The sequence below is a fragment of the Uranotaenia lowii genome, chromosome 2 (genome assembly GCF_029784155.1).
Source record: "Uranotaenia lowii strain MFRU-FL chromosome 2, ASM2978415v1, whole genome shotgun sequence".
Taxonomy (NCBI): domain Eukaryota; kingdom Metazoa; phylum Arthropoda; class Insecta; order Diptera; family Culicidae; genus Uranotaenia; species Uranotaenia lowii.
In genome coordinates, this window is record NC_073692.1 from 388,431,316 (window position 1) to 388,449,295 (window position 17,980).

Below are 17,980 nucleotides of genomic sequence, written 5' to 3' on the forward strand. Positions count from 1 at the left end.
AGATCCAGAATCCAAAATCCAGAATCCAGATCCAGAATCCAGATCCAGAATCCAGATCCAGAATCCAGATCCCGAATCCAGATCCCGAATCCAGATCCAGATTCCAGATCCACAATCCAGAATCAACATCTCGAACCCAGAATCCAGATCATGAATACAGATCTAGAATCCAGATCCTGGATGAAGATCGAGAATCCAAATCCAGAATCCATATTCCAGAATACTGGTCCAGAATTCAAATTAAGAATCCAGAATCCAAAATATAGATCCAAAATCCAGATCCAGAATTTAGATCAAGAATCCAGATCCATCATCGAGATCCAGAATCCAGATCCAGATTCCAGATCAAGAATCCATATCCAGCAACCAAATCCAGAATTCAAAACCATACACGCTCGAAATTAATTAACCAATTATCGTTAAAAAGTAACCATTTTCACACCTTTCCGCGTTAAGTCATTTTTTGACTTTTTCCAAAGAAGTCATTTTTTGACTTCTCTTGAGAAGTGAGAATGTGGTTACTTTTTAACCGCAGGGAATTTTTCGTAGAAGTAGAAATATGGTTATTTATCAACCAAAACGCCATATGGAGAAAGAGGAAAGTGGTGATTTTTCTTGATTTAAAAAAGGATGATAAAATAATTCAAAGAAGTTCTCGTTTTTATTTAATTTATTTATTTAAATACTAGCAATAATTATGTTTGCCTTGATTGATACCAGGAATCATTTTGTCTTTCGTCTGGATCGGTCTAATTTTGCAATGCTCTTTTCACAGAAGGATGAGAAGTACTTTTAGAAACTTAGCTTGATATACCCGAATTTAAGGCTCAATTGCTCAATACACCTTAATTGTTTCAAGCTTAATGTTTTCCCCGTGCCCTTCGCAATCGGTTAAATTACGAGTACCTAGCATTCTTGCATTTTCCGTTCCATAGCCTTTTAAAATTTTAAACAACTGTTCCGAACTGCACCTGAGCCATCCTCGAAAGTTTGCAAAAATTAATGGTTTAGCCAATGACCTAAATCTGATGTCATTACTATCTGGATGGATATTCATAATTTGGTTGAATTGGGATATGTCCATCACGCTGGAATTTGAAATACAGTTATTAGAAAATAAGTAATGAAAACTGTCAACTTTGTTCGCTTTACCAGATGAACTGATCCTCAAGACAACAACTTCTTTCCCAGAAAAAAAGTTTTCTGGGTTGGAATCCTGAATCGAATTCTGATGGACAGAGATCATTCTGATGTCACATTAGCATAATTAGCTTGTCGACCTGTTTAGCCTCAGTCTGGTGCTGCTGCTGGTGCCTTCATTTGCTGCAAATTAAGCCCGAAATATAAGAAAAATTGCAAATTCCTGGCAACAAAAAAAAAGAAAAATTACATTAATTTCCTTCAAAAATATAATATCAGCAAAGGTCTCATCGGAGAGTCCGACGGGATCTTAGTAGAAGATTTTTAAGCGTTTAAAACTTATATGAAAAGAAACTTCTGTTTATTTAAAAAGAAATGAAAAAAAAAACTTACAATTACCCTGCATTGTGATCCTTAAATCCTTTCAGAAAAATCCACCTTGTTATAGTTCCATTAAGAGTCGGATAAAACTTCCTCGGACCACCGGAACTACTTAATTTTCATTAGGAAGGGGGCCATATCGCTTCCTTTGGCGTTCTTCAAAAAATCGTTCATCCAAACAATGGGGAAACAGTTGGCCACTACGGAAGTTATGAAAAGTTCGGACAGTCCGGCTCAGGATTTTCGACAGCTTATTGACAACACTCTTCGTCTGGTGGTAAAAAAAACCGCGGACAATAATATGACCATTGATGTTTGCTTGTAGCCCCAATCAGTGGACTTAATCCCTGGTACAGACGCGTCGATCGGGGTTTCATCTCCTGTATTGATTGTAGCCTGCCAATCGTAATAGATACCAGCTGTAATCAAAAATTAATTTTTAGTATCGTATCACTACTAATTACTGCTGGAAAATATCGCGGCTTAATGCTACTGGGACATATAACTAATACCATTTTCTGGAAGATAAAGAATCTGGAAATAGCTTAGCTCGAGGAAAAAAAAACTTCCAGCAGAAGCCGCATCAGTCTCCAGCAGTATTTTAATTTTAACAAACCTACCTTTCAACAGCAGACGGGTTTCCCGATTGGCCGCTTTATCTTTTTCACTTTAATTCTAATCTCGAGGCCAAACAAATCGAATTTTAACGTGCAAAAATGGTGAAAACGAGAGCGCTTCTCAAATCACAATCTTCAAAATGGCGGTAAAATACAAGCTCATTCAAACATTTAGAAATTTTAACCATTTTTTTGGATTTGGCTATCAAACTTTCAAAATGGTTAAAATTGTTATGAAAAATATCGTTAAAAAGTAACCATATTCGCAGTTTCACAGCGAAAACCATAAAATGGTTACTTTTTAAACAAAAATGGTTAATAAAACATGAGCGTGTAATCCAGATCTACATCCAGATAAAGAATCCAGATCCAGAATATAGATACAGAATCCATGTTCAGAATTCAGATACCAAATCAAGAATCCAGATCCAGAATCCAGATCCTGATCCAAAATCCAGAAACAGAATCCAGAATCCAGAATCCAGATCCAAATCCAGAATCCAGAACCAAAATCCAGAATCCACATCTAGAATCCAGATCCAGAATCCATAATCAGAATCCAGAATCCAGATTCCTTATCCAGAATCCAGAATCCAAATCCAGAATCCAGATCCAGAATCCAGATTTCTAATGTAGATTAAGAATAAATAATACAGAATCCAGAAACCAGGAACCAGAATCAAGAATCCCAAATCTAGATCCAGAATTCAAAATCCAGAATCCAGATCCAGAATCCAGATCCAGAATCCAGATCCAGGATCCAAATCCAAAATCCAGATCCCGAGTCCAGATTCAGATACACAATCCAGATGCACAATCCAGAATCCAGATCCAGAATTCAGAATTCAGATTTAGAATCCAGAATCCAGATCCAGAGTCTTTAATCCAGATCCATTTTTGAAATTCAGGTTTCAGTTGGAGAATCCAAATCCAGAATCCAGATCCAGAATTCAGATTGAGAATTCAGATCCAAAATACAGATCCAGAATCCAGATCCAGATCCAGAATCCAGATACAGAACCCCGATTTAGATTTCAAATTCACAATTCAGATCGTTAATCCAGATCCAGAATCCAGAATTCAAATTCAAAAAATCTAGTCCCAGAATTCAGATCCAGAATTCTTTTTTTTTTAAGATAAGTTAACCACCGTTAATTAAGTTTTGTAAATTATTTTTCGGCATATCGGTGAAATGGATATTCTTGGAGAAAGAATATCAGAAATGAAATTGATGAAGATGGATAGAAAAGTGAAAAGAAAATTTACAGAATTCAGAATCCATGGGCAGAATCCAAGTTCAGAATCCAGATCCAGAATACAAACCCAGAATCCAAATCCAGATCAAGAACTCAAAATCCAGAATCTAGATCGCGAATTTATATCTAGTATCCAGAATCCAGATCCACGATGCAGATCCAGAATCCAGTTTCAGAATCCAGATCCAGAATCCAGATCCAGAATCTAGATCCAGAATCCAGATCCAAAATCCAGATCCAGAATCCAGATCCCGATTCCAAATCCAGATTCCAGATCCAGAATTCAGAATGAGGATCCAGAATCCAGGTCCAAAATCTAGATCCGGATTCAGATCTTAAATCTAGGTGCAGAGTTCAGAAAACAGTATCCAAAATGTTTAATCGAAAATCCAGATCCAAGATACAGAATCTTGAATGCAGGTCAAGAATCTAGATACAACCCTATGGTCAAAACCAAGATCCAGATCCATAATCCAGATGCAGAATCCAGATCCAGAATACAGATCCAGAATCCAGATTTAGAATCCAGATTCAGAATCCAGATTCAGAATCCAGATTCAGAATCCAGATTCAGAATCCAGATTCAGAATCCAGATCCTGAATTCAGAATCCAGATCCAGAATTGAGATCCAGAATCCTGATTAAGAATCCAGTTTTATATTCCATATCCAGAGTCCAGATTATCTATCAAGATATAGATTCCAGATTGTTAATATAGACGCAAGATTTAGATCAAAAATTACATTCAGAATCCAGCTTCTGAATCTAGTTGTGGAATCCATTTTCAGAGTTCAGATCCTCATTCCACAGTCTGAATCTAAATTCAGAAGATTTTGAATCCGGAATCAAGATCCGTTATTGAAATAGAGGATGCAGAATCCAAATATAGGATCCAGAATCTAGACTTATGATCCAGAATTGGAATTTAAAGCTCAATGGCCAACATTCTCAATGCGGAAATGAAATTCAGATTTCTAATGTCTTTTTCAAAATCCAGAACTAAAAATTTTAAAATAAAAATTCTGAATTCAGAATAAGTATTTTTATACGGAATTTTCTTTCATTCAAAATTTGAGAACTCGATCCTGAATTGATCCAAAAGAAGTGTTTGTTCTTAATTTTATGTTTTGTGCTTCATGCAAATCAAAATTTTGTTTTTTTTTTGTAATACCCAATCTATTCAACTTTCGAATGCTTGAGTCCATTCGTTTGCAAATTCGTCCCGTTTCCCAAACACTCAATTGGGTCCAAATCTTAGCGAAAGCTTTTACCAGAGGAAAAATTGAGAGCCGAAAAGAAAAAAAATTAAACCGAAACGAAGTATTCAAATCAGAAGGTAGTCTTTCAAAAGTGGATACCCGGCTACCTAGAATAATCTTGTACACGAGCGAAAAAAATACTGGAATGAAATGGAAATCTATTACTAAAAGAAATGAAAGAAGGAAAAATTCTCCCCTTAAGCGAAATTGAACAGTATAAAGCACGAGAAACACACAGTCCATTTACGGGGGACATTCCACAAAGCACACCGGGATGTTGTTCCAGACTTCCAGACGCCGGGAGATCGGTTGATGGGTGCTAGAAGGTGGTTGGTTGAGGGGTTTCGTCCATAATGAGCAAAACGACACTTCAGCAGATCCCTTTAAACCATCATCATCCCCCCTTACTTACTCATTGGCTGACTGACTGGAGCTGGAACGACACAACTGGTCCGGGTAGGGGGGGATGAACAGACAAGGATTTGAAACAGGTAGCTTCCAACTACCTTAGGAAGGTAGGAAAATTGGTAGCTACTAGTCTGCTTTACAGCAGTGAGTGATTTTCAAAAGATGATTGCACCAAAGTCCAGGTTTGTTCGTTCTGTTCTGTCGTTTCTTGCTGCTGAACTTCGTTTTGTATAGGGGTTTGAATGAGACAGTCGACTCATTCTCTTGCTTCATCAGCTAATAAACTCACCGACCGAACTCACTCATAGGAAAATTTGCCCGAAAGCTTCTGGGATTGGGTTTTTGGCGATGGATGGCTGCCGGCAAAAGTTAGGTGGGGATGATGATGGGTCGAAAATTTGCTAGCACCGAGCGAGCGCTTTCAAAAGATTCCTGCTTTTGGCTGGTCGAATTCTTGGTTTCCTTTTGCTTTCGTTGTGTCTTCTTGGTGTGTGTCCTGATCTCTGATATCGGGCTCCTTTCAGGGACGACGAAATGAGTGCTGTAACGACGGAATGATGATAAAACAAGCATGGATGCGCTACTTCCGAAGACGCTGCCGGGGCTTTGAGGGCGAGGGCGAGGGAATGTTGGTAGACAAGAGGTTATGGCAGCTCATTCCAGGAGGTAAATATTTACACAAAATGAAGTGAAAAATGAGATTTTTTCCCCATCCGAGAGTGTATGGTGGAGCATTTCGCAACGTCTCGGAGCTTTGGAAATGCGTTTTTTTTTCTCATCTTGCTTACTGCCTTTGTCGGCTGATCTTCGAAGCTACCGCTGGCTGACTGGCTGGGCGAAACGATATTCTTGCTTGAAAGTTATTCAGCCCCTTGCAATGTTCTTGTTTGTGTGTGTTAAGCGGTTGTCTTCTGTTTGTGTTTATTTTAGATGTCTAAAGTCGTCTCGAATGAACGCTCGGAAAATTATCTGCATTGCTGGTGTTACCATGTAACAAAAGATAGGAACCTTTGAATGCTGAAAACGCAAAAAATGAGGTTCAATTTGGGGAAAAAATTACACTTCCAGAATTGCCACTGCAGTAACATTTTATTGGAAAAATGGTTCAGCACATTGAAAACGAAAAATTCGGATATCTCTAGAAGACTTTAAATCATCTTATGACTCTAAAAAAATGCACCCAATAGTAGACTATTTTAATTAAAAAGTTCTTTCCAAAGTATTAGCCTACTTTCAGGCGCAACGAGATAAGAAGCCTTTCCGGCTTGAAAAGATATGATTCCTTGACTCAGTCTTCCAGCACAAGCAACCTAAAGGGCTCCGGAAGAAAGCTAGTGTTTGTCTATCTCGGCTGAAGACAAGCAGAAACCCCCTTTGAGCCGGAAGAACGTGATCGACACACACGTCACTGAGAACCGGGGGAAACAACCATCTTTTGCTTTTAGGCCCGGAAGCACAAGAAGGTAATTGTCAAGTGTACCGAGTGTTCTAGTTTCTTGTGACTCTGTACCACTTGAGAATATATACATGCTCTCTGAAGCAGCATAATTGCCACTTAACGTTTGCCGAGCTGGAGCGATATCTATTTTCACCCTCTTCTGGAAGTTTTTTCCTCTTCCTAGTAGGTAGTTTTCGAATTTATGACCTTTATAAGAAAGGAGAATTTTTCCTAGAGATGAGCTTAACAAATGTCACATCTCCGTTCGGAAACAAACTAATATTGGGCTTCCAGTATCTGAAAGGTTGAATTATTCAACAGTCTGACGACCTGTCAAAAAAAAAACAAGTAGAAGCCAATCTTTTCGATTTGGCATATTCTTCGACAAAATCCCCGTCTATCCTTTTCCCTAAGAAAAAAAAATCTCAATCGAACAGGTGTACTTCTCACATTGACTCTGCATTGATTAGCACCGGATCCTTTAGGAATATTTTTTTCCGGATTGATTCGATTTATAAACCTTTTTTCTGGAAATACTTTCCTTTTGCGGAGATCTTATTGAATGCTGCAACCCAACAACTGTGTCAGAATTTTCAGAAACATTTTATGGATCGTTTTACGCCACTCTGTGACACAAATGTTCAATCGTTGAATCTCTCGAAGAAACTATGATTCAATTCAACGGAGTGACATTTTACAAAGAGATATGTTTTGTGAAAGATAATTTTAAGAAGTTTTTATCCTCATATTGGTCTCAAAGTGTTTCATTTTTTTTTTTTGGCAAAAATGCAGCTTTTTGGAAAATTTTTAAATCCAGTGAGCTTTCAAGCTGTGATTAGTTTTTTTTTAGAAATATAGCACTTTTTGAATAACTTTTGTCGAACATTGATACTACGTGATTCGTGGTTTGAGTCAAGACAATAACATTGCAAAAATACAATTCCAACATTTTTGTTCAAAGATTCCTTGGATTTTTTGGGGGTAGTCCAGAACAATGTTGATAGTATAAAAGAATAATTTTTGGAGTTTCCAAAATAATTGCTGGTATATGAAGCAGTTAATTACACAAAAACATACAATAGCATTAAAAAAAAATTAAATCGCATGAAGCAATTCATTTCTTTTTTGCAAATTGGACAAGCTGCCTTTTCTTTCTCGGTTAATATTTTTTCAAGAAATTTTCACACAATCAAGTTTAACCAGGGCAGTAGGAATAACTACCTCCAGGGGAGGTTTTGGTGACGATTATCAGATTATTCGGGTTAAATTTTTTATATTAAAAGTTATTCATTTAAAATTAATATGAATATTCTCAACGAAGTGTGTATTTTAAGCTTTGCATAGCTCATCTTTTCTATGACCTCTCTAGCAATGAGAGAGAGAGTAAGGAGAGAGAAGGAAAGGCTGTCAGTTCAGCCTCTGTCGGTTTGAAGCTAGGATAAGGCATTGGAATTAAACTACTTGTTCTTAAACCGCCAAGAAAGCCAATCATTATTTCGCCAGCTTTGTCTACGATATTTGTAACGGAAAGTTTTATGTAGTGGATAATAGATTATCGGTTGCTGCCGAAAATCAACCCGTTCAAGAATTTTAAAATTCGAATTTCGAAACAACGAGCCTGATCCTACATTCTATTTTCGAAATAAGTCCTTCAAGTTTCCAGTTCTTTTGAAGCTTGAAAAAATCAATAAGGGATCTAGAAGGCCTCATTTTAAAAGAAAACATTGGTGATAATGTGTAAAACAGTAAGGAAGAAACGTATAAGATATAGTTTGGGGTTCAAATTAGATTCATTTTCTGCTCAAAAACTCGATAAATTCAGATTTAAGTTCAAATCTTTGTTTTTAAAGTACCCTCAATATGAATAATGTTTAAAACAAATCATTAAACTGTACTTCCAGCTGAACCTGAAGATTCCGTATTAGTGTTATGACTGTTATGAAGGCGATCCGTGGTCAAAGCCACATAAATTAAAAGAGCCAATTTTAATGACATTACGATTGTTTTAAAGGCATTTTGGCCTACTCAAAATTCTTAGCCTTAAACAAACCCACACTTCCCCGATTTAGCGTGTACTCGCTGGAGGGACCCTTTCCTTCCCGAGCTTCACCTGTCTCGCTTTCGCCATTAGTTCGGAGCGCCGATTGAATGGAACGGCTGGTGCTGTTTTTCGGCTTGTCGCTCTTCGTCTGGAGCGTCTCTTGGATGGCCCTACTGCCAGCGCCTCGATGATCGGCCGTCCTACGCCTGTGGCGCCTCTTTGAGGCGCTACTGGAGCCAACGGCTCATTAACCAGCCGTCCTACGTCTGTGGTGGCATTTTGAAGCACTACATGTACCTCTGCTTCGATTGTCGGCCGCTCTGTGCCTGGGATGCCGATTTGATGGCACGTTGTGAGCCTCAGCTTCGATTGTCGGTCGCCCTACGCCTGAGGCACCGATTTGGAAGCACTGTTGGTGCCCTCGCCTCGTTCATCAGCCGCCCTTTGCCAGGGGCTCCGATTAGATGGCACTATTGGTGCCTCAGCCTTCGATAGTCAGCCGCCCTGGAGGCTGGGGCCGATTGGATAGCACTATTGATGCCTCTGCCTTCGATGGTCAGCCGCCCTGCAGCCTGGGGCGCCGATTGGATGGCACTTTTGGTGCCTCTGCCTTTGATAGTCAGCCGCCCTTCGCCTGGAGTACCGATTTTATGGCAGTATTGGTGCCTCCTCCGTTAGTCGTCAGCCGCCCTTCGCCAGGGGCGCCGATTGGATTGCACTTTCGGTGCCAATGCCTTCGGTCGTCGACCGCCCTACGCCTGTGGCGCCTCCTGAGACTACCAGGGGGCTGCTGAAAGGGCGGGAAAGATCAAATAATCAATCTCAAGAGTGGATTCTTATGCTACTTACGCAAGAGTGAGGCCTACTCGGAAGTTCCTTTCGGCGAACCTCCTCAGAACTGGGCTCATTTGGTCGTTCATTTTCCTAGAGAGCGTTCGAGTGGAAACCAAGAAATCAGACCTGTCGAATTCCTAAGCTGATGGCAGACCGCTTGGTTGGCTTATCGGGTCAAACGACAACGAACGGCAATTTGAGCGGATTGCTTGTTTCTGCAGGGTTCGGAATGGTGTTAAAAATTTTGCGATTCCCGCTATGGGTTTATCGTTCCTGTGGCCTTCGGCAATGATGGTAAACGTCACAACTTCACTCCGGAACGCAACCGGTGAAAACCCGCCTTTCTATGCGTCAGTTGTGGCCAATTTCCGGGCACGTCAATTTTCCACGACCGCGAAACGCCTAAACTTGCAACAAAATGGCGTTTCTTTTTCGCGTGGACGATTTTGACAGCTTCCATACACGCTTCGTTAAGTTTCCTCAGAATTTGGTGCTTTTATCTCGAAACTGCACGCTTGCTGCGTTTAATCCTATTTTGGTTTCAATTTAGCATCACGCTTATTTTAATCAGTATGGGAATGAATTTTTTGTGTTACAAATGCCAATTGCGCGTATCGTATTTTCATTTTAAGACAAATTATTTATATATAAACCTAACAGCAACATTAGTTACCTTATCAACAAAAAATTATTATCAATAATTTATTGAACTGATAAAATTCTTTGAAAATAAATCAAATAAAAATTCAGGGTTTTCAAAGAATGCAATTTTGAAAACAGATTCAAATTTTATTTTATAAAAGTGGGTTTTACCTGTTTTATGATTTTTTGGCAATTATAAATTTTAATTCCAAATCTGAATTCCACATTTTGACCTTAACAAAAAGTCTGAATTCCCAATTTGAAAGCGATTTCAGAACATGAATTTAAAAAAAAAAATTCTCAAAAATATCGTCAAAAAGGGCATTTTATGACAATTTCTGAACCAGAATTATCTATTTGAATTATGAATCTTTGATTTTCTTTATTCTTTTCTAAAATTTTTGACTCGTCATCTAACTCGTAAATCTGAATAACAATTCCAAATGTTGAAACTCTGATATTTCAATTCTTGATCTCCGTCATGGAACATTTTTAAGTTTCAATTCTGCATAAGAATTAAAAGAAAAAAAATTCAAAGCCGAATCTTACGAATTACAAACCATTTTTAAGAATAGGATTTGAAATTTTCAATATCTACTTTTAATATTCCGGTATGATGAGTTTTGAACATGGAGAATGAAATTAATTTAAATTCCATACGCAAAACCAAGGTTCGAATCAGAATTTTGTCCCAATGATGAACCAAACTGAAAATAAAGAATTATAAACTGGAGACAGATTTCAGAATCCGATCGTAGGAATTTCGATTTTTTTTTAATTTGAAACCAGAACATCGGAATCGATTAAAGTACAAGCATATCAGATATTTTTCGCACTAATCCGAAAAATACGAGCTATTTTATCTTAAAACCTTAAAAATTCCAGGCATTCAATTTCAAAGTTTACAACGCACTTAAGCCGAACAAATACGAGCTAGTTCTTCAATTTAAATCAGATGAAAAAACACAAAAATTGCTTTGTTTTCATCAAAACACATCGGCCAGTATATTTGGTTAAAATTTACACAAAATATTGTTTTGAATGCAAATTACATAATTGTGATCATGCTATTTGAATTGATCTTTGATTTAGAAATAGAGTGAAAACGTTCGGTCAAAATCCGGGCAATCTGGCAACCTTAGTGAGTCTAATCTTGCTATTGGAAATCTTATTATTCGAATAAAATTCGATATTTGGGACTAAGGACTGCACTCAAAATTCATGCACCAACTTCTAGATAGCGTTAATTTAACTTTAGATAAGTCTTGAAGTATCTACCAACAAGTGAGACATTTTTTTTTTGAAAAACTACAGTAAAATTGTGTATGGCCATAGTTCTGTGACGAGATTGTTACTCAGTAGGCTGGAACAAATATCAAATTCTTCTTTTGTCACCCCCCCCCCCTTCGAAATTTCTAAAAAAACCGAAGGGGGGAATAAATAAAGTTTTAAGTATTTTATCTAAATTTCGAAAAAAAAAGTTAAAATATCCGAAAGATTACAAGACTAAAAAACAAATTTTGGAAGATGGAAGTTATTTCACCTCTTGAATTCTTATTTTTATTGAATTTTCCGATAAAAAATTACTTGATTTATAGGTTTTGTGCAATGATATAGTATGTAATTTGGTTGTATACAAGCTTTCGTGCAATTTATTCCAATTTATTTGTTTTCCGCATTATTTTTTATCATCCCCCCCCCCCTCGCGATGTTGCAACTCTAAGTGACAAAAGAAGGATTCGAAATTTGATCTGGCCTTATTCATTTTAGTCGTTTATCAAAGTTTGAGGAATAATTTAAAAAATTTTTGTTTAGAGAAAAACATTTTGTTTGGCCCTGTTCCTCCATTGAAATATTGAATCAAGTTTTTACCACTTCAAAATATTTTTGGTTTAAAGTTTTGAGTTTAGCATAGCATAGCATAGCATAGCATAGGGTGACTACACACATCTAGCATTGGCTGATACACGAGCTACAACTAATAATCAAGCCCAACACAAGATGCCAAAATGAGTACCTGGATTCAATACCCATTTCAAGTGTTGTTATTGAGAATCAGTGTGGTACCACAATGCACACCGTGGCAAGTCAATGCAATCATATAGGGATAGTCTGAACAGCTAAATGAACTTTTCAGGTGCAGAGAACTCATTCGACCCTACATATAAAGATGCTGTTTCAGACAGGAAAGGGAAAGGTTATTCGTTTTGTTGGAAAATCCCACTTGGCAGATAGGATTGATGAATATGGAAAAGTGATGTAGTTTAAACTTACAAAAGTATTCAACACTTCTTCGAAATTAACCTAAATTAAATGGACAGATCTCACCATAAAACGACCATTACTGCACCAAATGGGACTGCGATACCTCCGGAGGAAACTTGTAAGCGATTAACTGCTGCCGAATCTGCCATGATTTTGAATTAAGCTTCTCCGGAAAGCTCTTCCGGCCATATTCCGTTTCAATGCAGGTACGTTATCCAATCCAATCCAAATTCAGGTCCACACAATTCGATTCACTTCACTTTCATAGTTAGTTTTCTCTACTTTTCCTGTTCGCAATTATTTATGCATTAAAACATGCAAATTAGAGAAAAAATTTCCGGAACTCCGATTTCTGAGTGGTTAACAACGTAACTTAACACTTTTCTAAGTAGTGTTGACTGGCGCAACTAGAACTATCTTTTGCCGATTATTCGAAACACTGTTTTTCGTTAAATAATTTTCATTTTCACTTGAAATACATGATTTTTCCGAAATTTGTAATCAGCACAGAAAAAAACACGTGCGATCGAACCGAGTCCACGCCTACTCTTGCATATTACCCCGGACATCTATCTGAATTATAAAAAAAAAATGTTTGGTTTAAAGTTTAGAGTTTGTGGAAAAAAAATTAAAAAGAAAAAACGATTTTCCATGTAAACATCAGCAAAAAATAATAATAATGAAACCGCATGTTGAGCTAATAAACCTCATTTTCAAACTGCCACCAGCTTTGGTCGCATGAATTGATTTTGTAAAAAAGATGGATGGCTATTTTACCAAATTTATTAAAATTTTAATTTTTTTTAATATAAAATAGACAAAGATACAACAAATTTCTGATTTGATTTAATGAAAGGGCTGAATGTTTTTTCCAGTCATTGTACAGTACAGTCATCAAGTTTTGCAAAGTTTGAAATTTCCAAAAAAAAAACCAACTATGAAAGACATGGAAACATGTCAAATTTGAAAGATTATGAGCTGTCTCTTGCTATTTCCTTTTTTTTCGGACAGATTCTGGATTCTGAATTCTGAATTCTGAATTCTGAATTCAGAATTCAGAATTCAGAATTCTGAATTCTGAATTCTGAATTCTTTTAATGGGTTGATTCTCGGCTTTCAGTCTCAAGTTTTTAGTAAAAACGACTTTATTTTTACATATCCAACGTTTCGATCCTTATAGGATCTTCATCAGGGACTAAAATTTATTACAAAATTAAGTTTACGTCTACAGAATCTAAGTGATTCTTACCGAAAAAGTTGTCGTTTTTTTGTCCGGTTTGATACGGCGTATCGTTTACTGCTGTCGGTTTCTGTTTCAAGCTATTTCAAAATATGTTGGATTTTTTGTGTATGTTATAATTTTATGTGTGACTTACGGTTAAAAATTCTTTTCCAGGGCTATTGTTGATTTTTTTGTAGGTTTTTGTAGCACTTTTGTGAACAAAATACTTGCACTGTGTGTTTCACTCTATGTTGTTTTTTAATTTATGATGGCGGTGTACTTATGTCTGGTTGTTGGTTTGTGTTTTTTTGTTTTGGTTTCTTATTTCGTATTTTATCGAGACACTGAAATATGTTGTTGTATGAAATGTGTATGATGTCTGTGTCTTTTTTAATATTGATGGAAGAATTTGTGGTTTTTATGTGACAACTTTCTAACATATTTAGTTTATCTTGATTGTCACCTCTGTCGATAATTTTCGCTTTGTCTATATCGAACAGATGATGCATAGCTGCTTCGTGTTCTATTAATGCTGTCTGTTGTCGTAGTTGGATGATTGCGTAGTCCTCGTTTGTGTATCCTTTTTCCCATAGTCGTTTCAGCTCGTTGGTTTGCGTTTTATGCTGTGACATTCGTTGTTTTAATTTAACGATTGTGCATCCTATGTAGCAGGCGTTGCATTTATGTTCGTTGTTTTCTTCTTCGCTCGTGTCTGGATTCCCGTTGCATTCGATTTTGTATACTACGTTTGTGTGATCTTCATGTGGGGTTTTATCCTTTACCATAGGGAATAGTGATCCAATGGTTTTTTTCTGTTTAGTTGCTGTTTTAATATGAGTGTAATCCTTTTTTAGTGTTTTATTTATTTTTGATGTTAATCCATCGATGTTCGTGAGAGATTTGAAAATTTTATTTTCATTCTCTACCATAGCTGTTTGTTCAATTATTTTTTCTGTTGTTCTGTTGATCACTCTATTAATTAATGAGGTGGGGTAATCGTTCAATTTAAGTTGTTTCATTATAATGTTTCGTGTGGTGGTTTTGTCTGAATTGGATGTGAAAGTTGCTACTCTGTTTGCAAACGTTATTGCTACATTCATTTTTTGGTGTAACGGTTGGAATGAGTGGAAATTGATAAATCTCCCAGAGGCAATTGGTTTCATGTACCAATCAGACAGAATCTTACCCTCTTCGTTCCTATGGAGTAACATATCCAGAAAAGGTAGAGATTCGTTCTCTTCCATTTCGACGGTAAACTGGACATTTTCATGCTGCGCATTGAATACGTTTTTTATCTCGTTCACTTGTGTTGGCGGCAGGACAAGGAAGAGATCGTCAACGTATTTTTTTATGTGCAGGGGTGGCGTAACGCAAGCTTCGATTGCGTCGTCCAGTAGGTCGTCACAAAATTACATAAATGCAAAACAAAACAACGGCTACAGCGAACCGAAAATAAAAACGTTTAAAACAGCAGAAACCAAAACAAGAATATTTTTCAAAAATAATCCTACGTTGATCGCGCTCAAGGCTGACAAGGGAAGCAAAACCGTCCTGATGGAACGGGAAGAGTACAACACAAAAATGAATTCCCTTCTCATCGACCGCGCAACGTACAAAATAACAAAACGCAACCCAACATCCAGCTTACAGTCTAAAAACAACGACCTTGTAAAACGACTGGAACAGCTGAAGCTAATAGACGCAAAATTAGCCAAAAAATTGCGTACATACAAGGCAGTTTGCCCCCGCATTTATGGCCAACCAAAGGCTCACAAACCGGGACTCCCACTCCGACCCGTCGTTCCCTGTATGACCGCCCCTTCCTACCAACTATCGAAATACGTAGGATCGATCATACAGCGATCATTAACGCCTAAATATAGTTTAAAAAATTCGATGGAATTCAACGAATATATACAAGGCGTTACGATTCCACCGGGATACGTAATGGCATCATTCGACGTCGTCTCTCTCTTCACGTCGATACCAAAGGAACTGGTACGAAAAAGCATCTTCAAACATTGGAGCCGCTTGTCTATGCAAACTCCCATTTGTCTCGACATATTTTGGGAAATGGTAGAGTACTGTATGGACAGCAGCTATTTTTGCTTCAACAACACTTTCTACCAGCAAACCTCAGGACTCGCGATGGGAAGCCCGATAGCGTCACCAATCGCTGAGCTCACGTTAGACGACCTACTGGACGACGCAATCGAAGCTTGCGTTACGCCACCCCTGCACATAAAAAAATACGTTGACGATCTCTTCCTTGTCCTGCCGCCAACACAAGTGAACGAGATAAAAAACGTATTCAATGCGCAGCATGAAAATGTCCAGTTTACCGTCGAAATGGAAGAGAACGAATCTCTACCTTTTCTGGATATGTTACTCCATAGGAACGAAGAGGGTAAGATTCTGTCTGATTGGTACATGAAACCAATTGCCTCTGGGAGATTTATCAATTTCCACTCATTCCAACCGTTACACCAAAAAATGAATGTAGCAATAACGTTTGCAAACAGAGTAGCAACTTTCACATCCAATTCAGACAAAACCACCACACGAAACATTATAATGAAACAACTTAAATTGAACGATTACCCCACCTCATTAATTAATAGAGTGATCAACAGAACAACAGAAAAAATAATTGAACAAACAGCTATGGTAGAGAATGAAAATAAAATTTTCAAATCTCTCACGAACATCGATGGATTAACATCAAAAATAAATAAAACACTAAAAAAGGATTACACTCATATTAAAACAGCAACTAAACAGAAAAAAACCATTGGATCACTATTCCCTATGGTAAAGGATAAAACCCCACATGAAGATCACACAAACGTAGTATACAAAATCGAATGCAACGGGAATCCAGACACGAGCGAAGAAGAAAACAACGAACATAAATGCAACGCCTGCTACATAGGATGCACAATCGTTAAATTAAAACAACGAATGTCACAGCATAAAACGCAAACCAACGAGCTGAAACGACTATGGGAAAAAGGATACACAAACGAGGACTACGCAATCATCCAACTACGACAACAGACAGCATTAATAGAACACGAAGCAGCTATGCATCATCTGTTCGATATAGACAAAGCGAAAATTATCGACAGAGGTGACAATCAAGATAAACTAAATATGTTAGAAAGTTGTCACATAAAAACCACAAATTCTTCCATCAATATTAAAAAAGACACAGACATCATACACATTTCATACAACAACATATTTCAGTGTCTCGATAAAATACGAAATAAGAAACCAAAACAAAAAAACACAAACCAACAACCAGACATAAGTACACCGCCATCATAAATTAAAAAACAACATAGAGTGAAACACACAGTGCAAGTATTTTGTTCACAAAAGTGCTACAAAAACCTACAAAAAAATCAACAATAGCCCTAGAAAAGAATTTTTAACCGTAAGTCACACATAAAATTATAACATACACAAAAAATCCAACATATTTTGAAATAGCTTGAAACAGAAACCGACAGCAGTAAACGATACGCCGTATCAAACCGGACAAAAAAACGACAACTTTTTCGGTAAGAATCACTTAGATTCTGTAGACGTAAACTTAATTTTGTAATAAATTTTAGTCCCTGATGAAGATCCTATAAGGATCGAAACGTTGGATATGTAAAAATAAAGTCGTTTTTACTAAAAACTTGAGACTGAAAGCCGAGAATCAACCCATTAAAAGTAAACTAAACAGTCGCCCCAAAAAGAGAATTCTGAATTCTGAATTCTGAATTCTGAATTCTGAATTCAGAATTCTGAATTCTGAATTCTGAATTCTGAATTCTGAATTCTGAATTCTGAATTCTGAATTCTGAATTCTGAATTCTGAATTCTGAATTCTGAATTCCGAATCCTGAATCCTGAATTCTGATTTCTGGATTCAGAATTCTGAATTCAGAATTCAGAATTCAGAATTCAGAATTTCGGTGAATGTTGGTTAATCGCGGCGATGTATTGTTGTTGAATTTTATCGACTTTTTTCGGCTTTTGACGTTTCTGAATTCTGAATTTTAAATTCTGAATTCTGATGTTTGAATTCTGAATTCTGAATTCTGAATTCTGAATTCTGAATTCTGGATTCTGGATTCTGGATTCTGGATTCTGGATTCTGGATTCTGGATTCTGGATTCTGGATTCTGGATTCTGGATTCTGGATTCTGGATTCTGGATTCTGGATTCTGGATTCTGGATTCTGGATTCTGGATTCTGGATTCTGGATTCTGGATTCTGGATTCTGGATTCTGGATTCTGGATTCTGGATTCTGGATTCTGGATTCTGGATTCTGGATTCTGGATTCTGGATTGTGGATTCTGGATCCTGGATTCTAGATTCTGAATTCTGGATTATGGATTCTAGATTCTGAATTCTGAATTATGGATTCTGAATCCAGGATTCTGGATTCTGAATTCTGGATTCTTGATTCTGGATTTTTGA

At 37.2% G+C, this 17,980-nt stretch overlaps 1 protein-coding gene and 1 long non-coding RNA gene across 6 annotated transcripts in view; one reads left to right on the top strand and one right to left on the bottom strand.

Moving 5' to 3' along the window:
• The window catches only part of LOC129750061 (nephrin), a 690,512-nt gene that overhangs the window by 560,184 nt on the left and 112,348 nt on the right, over positions 1-17,980 (top strand). The gene's annotated exons all lie outside the window — the stretch shown is intronic.
• On the bottom strand, positions 661-2,385 carry LOC129750062 (uncharacterized). Its single transcript, XR_008738274.1, has 4 exons — positions 2,142-2,385; positions 1,534-1,940; positions 1,153-1,363; positions 661-1,088 (listed from the first exon to the last, which is right to left on the bottom strand). It is a non-coding gene; the product is annotated as an uncharacterized LOC129750062 (long non-coding RNA).